The following is an 8,454-nucleotide window of genomic DNA, read 5'->3' as shown; positions in this document are numbered from 1 at the left end:
AACGTCCATGATTCAGCTTGAAACTTGTTTCTACCGGGCGGATCTATTAGTCCTTAGCTCTTGATGTATTACATTTTATGGAAATTGCTACTTAAATTAGAGTGACTCACTTGAAGACAAGTTCAGCCTTGCAAGATAGGCTGCCTTTCACAACAGTCATTGAAACAATAGCCAAGAGGACTTCTCTATTTTCTTATAGTACTTGCAACTTAAGTCCTTCATGACTGAATGTGAGCGGTACATCAGCATTTTGTTCCAATAGAATACACTACTGGTATTACCTTGTACCACAGTACACATACCTGCCAAGGTTCATGCGATGTATCAGAAGAATTAGTTATGTACCCTCGAATTTCAGAGCAAATAATCATATGCAACTGCGAAAATAAGGAGAACAAAATAAACTTTTGTCTATCGTTTACATTGCTCTCCACCCGACAATATATATCGATTGTGACTCGCATTATCCTATGAGAACAAGGCTTGCTTCATAGATCAAAATTTCGAAATGTGTTTAAAATCACTAGTGTTTAAAATATACTATTTTTGAAGGACGTCGTTTATAATGAGGTTATTTAAATCATTTGAAGAGAACATCGACGAACCCTTGACACGAACTAGGTTACAGCTGCAATATTTGGAACGTTTGAAAATTTCATCCATTAATCAGGAGCGAGATCGGCATGTTTAATCAATCAGCATTTAACTTTCAACTGATCACAATAAATTATATTTTCGCAAACACCTGTTTTGTTAAATATTTTTGAGTTTTATATTGAAATATATTATCACAGAAAGAACAGTTAACAGGAATCAGATGATTAACGCGATTCAGAGAAATGCTCGACAACTTGTGCGACATTGAACTGAACTTTACATGATGAAAAACATAAACATAAATCAGTAGACATTAATGTCGATGAAGAGGAAGACCAAGTTTACGCATAAATTGGCAATACCACTGAAAAAATGTTTAACCAATAAATGAATTATTTAGATCGCTTAGATGAGTTTTGAATCATAAAGGCACTCGTCATTACCTTTTACAAAGATTAGGAAACTTTTCATTATGATCTCAAACTGAATTTTAAAACTGAGTTTGCTCATTCAAAATATTTTGTACGCAAGACCATCTCTTGAAGTAGAATATTTTGACAACGCAATGAATGATGCAGTCTCGCCAACTGAATACCTTGAACTGAATCGCTAGTTACGCTGCTTTGTCTCGTTAGAAACAATATTATTGGGGGGGGGGGGAATGCTACGTTGCTTAAAGATGAGGAAAATTCTGTTAGTTCAGATTAATATTTTAAAGATAAAGGAAAATGTATGTTGAATTTGATGAAATTATACATTACATCCTTGTGCTAATCCACGGGATCTAACATCTAAAATTTCAAATGCAAATGCATATGAAAATTGCTCTACGTTAAAATCGATGACGATGAGCTAGAAACCATTGCTTACATTAAAATACATCGATTCCAAACCATCTGCACAATCGGGTAAAGAAAAAGCCAAAATCAACCGCGATCTCCCACGACTATATCACTATGGAAAGAATCAGTGACATAAGATCTCACATAGCATCAACTAAACTCACACTTGTTTCATTCCACGTGATTTTAAAGGGTGTATTGATAATGTGCATTATATGTGGAAAACAGTGATGCAGAAAAGGTTTTCTCTCTTCTTTTTGTAAAAAAACTCAGTAATGGAAAGAAATAATTTTGATTACACTGAAGCCCTACCAAACATGATTTATTGTTACATTTTTTCAAATGATGCAACAATTATACAGAAGTAATGGAATTATTTATATGATGAACAACATAAATACACTTTATGTCTATTTGATTTACTTGTATCTAATGTAACATATATATACTTCAATTTAATTGTTTGTCAGTTTTAAATTTTTAAAGTTTTTATTACATGCTTTTATAATGTAAATTTATTCTCTAGAGATCATATTTTTTCAGAAAATAGTTTGACCTTGACTGTTTATTGTATAAACACCAGGTGCCGATTTAGATCATGACCTTGATTCAAAATTTGTAGCAGCCACGTAACAAGTCATATTTTAATTTTAAAATCATTGCTTAATGTCAAGGTCATAATGGGTCTGTGTTTAAGATGTAAACAATGTTTTATTTTTATATCTTAGGGTAAAATGATTGGTTTCCGCCAGGGTCACACTGGGTGTACGTGACAATTAACAATGCTTAATTTCTACGAGCTTCGAGAACATGATCAATTGACCCCCGTTTACTTTCTTGGAGAATTGTTCCCATTAGAAGATGGGCTGTAACACTGGAAGTTGTATGTTATGCTGTTTGGAGTTATTTCAAATTACTTGGATTGGAGTATTTCAAATTATTTGGATTCAAAAGGATTAATTTCATTTGATTATGGAGAATTATGAACCATTCATATCAAAGGGTTCTATATTACTGTCGGGTGATTCGGCCAATCTCGTCCCTGTTAAAATTTTAAGGTACGTTGCATTTTTCTGAGAGGCTTTCTCCTAACGAGAGTGCGGCTTTGTTAATGTTCCTCTCCATTTTGTAAATTTGTCTCAGGTCCCGTGACAGTTGGAACAGTTTATGTTCTACCCGGTGATGGCATTCATTTATTACTAGGCATCGACCTAGCTGGAGACAAGGTTGTGGTTAATCCATTTGAAACTAACAAGCCTTGCTTGGATCAAACAGTTGATCCAATTGAAAAAGAATTCCCTGATTTATTTCCAGCTTGTGCAGTTACCAGAGCTATGGCAAAGAAAGCTCTTTAGATTGATGTAGGTAAGGACAGTATTCCTTTAGCTGACATGTATTGGTCAGGCTTATGATGAGGTCACTTTCTCTCCTTGCTTGGATCAATCAGAAGGTATTGATCACAGTGGTCCTATTTTAACGACTCATTCTCCTTTTTCTAATCAGGAAACGACAATCACTTGTCGTCGAACAGGATAAAGATCTTGATATCTCCTGTTTGTTTTAAAAGGCCATTACTGAAACTAAAGCTATTGACGTTCCTGTCTGTTATTTAATTAAAACGAATTCTTCTGAACAAATTGAAACCTCCCGAGGTACCTGCTGATGACGAAAGGTCAGAGAACTATCGAATTGTAGTTACAAACCCTTACAGACAGGTATTACATACTCTGGCCCATAAGTTCTATTGCTTGGTCACTAAGGGATCAATAAAACTTATCACAAGATCTTACCTCACTTCTATTGGCCAAAAATCAAAAATGATGTTGGTAAATACTGTAGATCTTGTCATACTTGTCAAATGAGAGGAAAAACAAATTAGAAAATTCCCAAGGCTCATCTACAACCTATTCCTGCCTTTGACGAACCATTCAGTATAATTATGGTGTACTGTGTTGTGTTGGTTTATTAGCTAAGACCAAGTCAGCTAACCAATAAATATTGAACATTATGCATGCGTCAAAAAGGTTTCCAGAGGCAATTTCCTTGAGGAATATAAAATCGAAAATAATAGTAAAAGCTTTGAAAAAGTCTTTTACTCAGTTTGCCCTTCCCAATTCTGTCCAATCGGATCAATGGTCACATTTTAGGTCTGGAACTTTCCAGGCTATTATGCTTGAATATAGCATTCAGCAATTCAAGTCAAAAGGGAAATTATTGCTTGAATTAACTGTAATAGAGAGAACTTTTGTGTTTTGTAATAATGGAGTTCTGTCTCACTTGCTCATTCTTCAAATGTTTCTTCAGATTAGATATTACGTCCCTTACAAGGTTAAGAAGAAATAAGTGAGTTAAATACTAATATTGATGCTCCTGGGATCTAAATAAATTATAGGAGTACCAGTATATTGAAAAAGATAGCCATGTTAAACATGAAATTAACTTAGTTGTAACTGTCCCACTCAGTGAAAATTTAAATGAAAGAATATCATCGGATTCCACTGACACTGGAGTGTCAAATCTTCGGAATTCAGAAATTATGAACGATCTCGACCAGAAACTTTCACATTTGCAGTAGCAAGAAAGAAATGAACTTAAACAGTCATTATTTGAATATGAGCACTTATTTCCAGATGTTCCTACAAGAATCAACAAATTTTTCTATGATTTTGAAATTGTAAATTCATATCATGCGAAACGAAACCGTACATGGTGAATCCTCTCAAACAGGAATACTTGAAAAACGAAATTCAATATTTCCTGGAGAATGATTTTAGAGAGCTCAGTGAAAGTGACCATGCATACTTGTTCCAAAACCAAATAAAATATTTTAATGGATTTTTCGCAAATTCCACTAACGGAAAGAGCAAAGAAAATTTCGGCATTCGTTACCAATATAAAGTATTGACGTTTGGGATGCCTGTTAATAAAACGCAACTGATGCAATATTTGCGTAAGGCCGGATACTAACAAAAGTTTTGTTCCAATTTTTCTATAATTGCTGAGCCCCTGACAAATATTTTGAGTAAGAAACACAAGTTCATTTGGACTAAAAAAATGTCAGGAATCTTTTAAGAAGTTGAAAGCCATACTTAACAGCGCGCCAGTTCTTACAATTCCAAATTTCAACCAATCATTTAAACGATATGTTGATGCAAGTGATATTGGGGCTGGAGCAGTTTTGATTTAAGAACATGAAAATGGTATTGATCATCCAGTGTGCTATTTTTCTAAATTTTTATTGTAATGTAAGTTTATTCTATAGACATGATACATTTTTCATAAATAGTTTGACCATGATTGTTTGTATTATAAACACCAGGTGTTGATCTAGATCCTGACCTTGAATCAAAATGTGTAGCAACCACGTAAACAAATCCTATTTTTATTTTAAAATGATTGGTTGTTGTCAATGTCATGATGGGACTATGCATTTAAGATGTAAACAATTTTTTTATTTCTTAGAGTAAAATGAATGGTTTTCGTCAAGGTCATTCTTACAGAATTTTTCCAGGAAAATTAATTATTGTATTTTTTAAAGCTTGTTGTTTTCAATCTTTCTTGTGTTACTGTATATTTCAACCTAAACACGTGACATAAGAACAGATAATAACGTGTATATTTTTACATTATCAATCATTGCTCCTATCATGATTTTTCAAACGCATACTATAACTAATAATATGCAAACAGTCTTAAAAACTCAAACGTTTATGAATGTGTACACTATCAAATCAATGAAAACCGGAAATCTTCACGCTCACAAAATATATATGTATTTGTCTCAACAATTAAGATGACATTCAGAACAAAGAGCATGCATCAAGTATGTTTTCAGTCTCAATTTATGCATTTTAAAAACCTCTCACAAACTAACAACAAGAGGAGGGGGTAAGAATGGATATAAATTGTTTTTACTAAACCTGACAGAGACTGAATACAAAAAAATTCTTCAATTATAAATGTATTAACTGTCCGACTGTTTCTGTGTAATAAATCCCGCAATAGAAAGTTCTTACTAAAGTAGAAAAGGTGAACATGGTAGCTTTCGAAGATAAATGTAGTACTTGATTAGAAATACTAGTTGATATCCATGATGGTACAAATACTTTGTTTCATGGCAATATTGACACGAGTTCGCGGATGTTTGCTGCTTTTCTTGATACAAAAATGGCATTTGATACCCTGTGGCACAAATGATTACTTTTTAAATTATTCATGTTTGGAATTACGGGTAAATCCCCAATACAAGAATCATGTCAATATGAAATGGTATCTTGGCTCGTCATGTTTACCGGTTACTGATTCGGCAACACACCTGGATCACCGGATTAACTCAAAGTTGATGTAGCATGACGCAATACTCGATGCATGCAAGAAAGGAAAAACATCTTTTCACTGTCTGTTTGGTATTGGCATTAAACCGAATGGTTTAAATCCTTTGGTTGCTGCAAATATAATCAAAAAGGTATTTTTCCTTCAATATTTCATGGAAGTAAAGTATGGTGTAACATTTCAAAAGTGACCTATCGTCAGTGAATAAAACTCAGGTATTTTGTCAAATATTTAAAAGGCTACCCAACACGTACAAGATCAGACATGGCCCTCTGAATGCTAGGATGGACATCAGCGCAGTCCGAAACTGATAGAAGAAAATTGATGATTGTAGACAGATTGTGTTTGATGCCTAATAACGTACATATTAAACGTGTTTAACGTTGCGTTATTTCACTTCATTTTGAGCGGATGAATGTCAAGCTACGGGTTAATTTCAAATCTATATTATACGTTAAAGAAATTTTACTTGCTCAAGAATCTAACTGATTATTTGCAGCATTCCGAAATTCCAGATAAGAAAAATTGGAAAGAAATTGTAAGGTCAAAAATTGTTGGTCTTGAAAATAGCCTCTGGAGAGTTCGTATCTCTACTCAAGCAGACTTTGATAGATTCTCTTCGATACACGAATATGTACGACCTGCCTCAGTGTGGCAGTCAGCTAAAACCAGACAGCACACTAAGGTCTTTACATATGTAGCTAAACTATGGGTTGCTGTTCCACAAACACAAATGTATTAGATGTGGGATGTTTATACAGACTTGATACTTCATTGTTGTGTTGCTTGTCCTTATATGTCGGATTTCAGAAACTCTTTCTGGGACTTCCTTACTGATACATTTCCACTGAGCCTGCACATTACGTTATTTAATGCAGAAGACGAGTTGCAACTACAGTATCTTCTGGGTAAAAGGTCACCAGCAGGTGTAATCGACAACAAAACCTCCAAGCTATTCGCACTGTATGCAGCATACTTTGTCATGCAGTGCGCAGCTATCTTCTGCAAATAAGATACTGAAACTTGCAACTGATGCAGTTGACGAACACTTTGTTGATTGATATACTGTAAAAGTCATCATCATCATCAACGACAGGTATAAGTGCTTGTTTCGTGGCAGTATTGGCAAAATAGAAAACATTGAATTAATCTAATCTATTTGGAAATGTATCTTTGGGGGATCGGGCAAAGTTACAACTATGTGATCAATTTTTCTACAGAAAGTCCAAGTTACAACTAAGTGATCAAAGGTTTTACAGAAAGTCCAATCTGTCTTGTCGTCTACAAAAACCAGGACAAACAAGCAATACAGAGTGTTTCAAGAAAATTATGCTATTCCGATTATGTAGAATGAAGAAACTGCACAGAATTGAACAAATCAGGTGATTAAACTCTTACTTTGTTATAAATGCTGGTTTTAAAAGAGATATAAGACATTTAGTAGACTCTTGTGCTCTGCCATTCCGCTCCAAATGGAATCCGTTGTTTGACACTGCATACTCATTAATATTTTTCAGTCCTAGCATATCAGTCTGAGGAGTACATAATACGGTATGCTTGATTTCAAATTATGTGGGGTTTATGTGCCGAATAAAAAGATTTATTCTATATAAAAACTTTGTCTAAAGGCTATTTTAGTACTAAAATTAGTTTGAAAGGATTCATGGTCAAGACTGGCCTGGGATAGATAGTATTCATCAACATGCTCTCTTATACAAACAATGTTTTTTGATTTCGAAAAACATGTGAACTGGTGGTCAGTAGTAGTTAGGTGTGCATCTTGAAATAAAGTATTTTCTTCCTTACATTTGTAGCTTTAAGGATACATTTATTACAAGCATAAGTTTAAACTAAATGATTTATTATCAGGTTTCCAAAAAAAAACAAAAAATTCCTAACGGAACATGTATGAACAATCATTAGATATTGGTAACAAGCGTCTGAGTAAGGTAACTAAGGTTTACGTGACCCAGGTCGAGCGCTGACAAGGTTGGTATGCCAACACTAGATGGCTCGTGTATGTAGGAGTCGCAATGTTCACAGTATCTAAGTATGTTTTACTCTTGCCTGTAAAACTGTTTCTTAAGTGTTTCAATGCCAAAACATTATGAAAGTCATGACTTTCGGATTGCGACGTGCACAATATCTGATTTCTAATTACGTTTTGCTCTTGTTTCCATTGCTTTGTCTTGAGAGTTTATTGTATGGCACACAGCTGGGTTGCTTTGTTTATAATGAATATCTAGTCGAGTTAGTTCCGTGTGTTTGTATAGCGTGTGACATAAAAAAAAAAAACATTGAGATTCTGGTGCCTGGTGTCAGTGTTTAAGATTTACAATTGAAACACCCTCATTTCGCAAGTGAACTCGCTATGGCAAATATTGAAAGCATTTATCCTGTTTCAAGTATGAGTCGATTGTAATTATGATTTTGTTTTACATCAAATTCTTAACCGTCGTTGGATAACGTGTATTCAGCTTTGAAAGCATTATCAAAGATAGACAGCAATATCACGCATTAGCAAATCATGCCTGCACTATTTATTATATTTATAATAACCAAGTCTTTTATTACCAAGTACTTAATGATATATATGGGGAGTGGGTGTGCTACATTCCTTTAATTGAGATTAAGATGTTGACCCTTACCTTTTTCTCCCTACCTGATAATTTTATATACTAAT

The sequence above is a fragment of the Sinohyriopsis cumingii genome, chromosome 6, assembly GCF_028554795.1.
Source record: "Sinohyriopsis cumingii isolate HCF-2022 chromosome 6, ASM2855479v2, whole genome shotgun sequence".
NCBI classification, from domain to species: Eukaryota; Metazoa; Mollusca; class Bivalvia; order Unionida; family Unionidae; genus Sinohyriopsis; species Sinohyriopsis cumingii.
Note: the sequence above shows the minus strand (reverse complement) of the source record.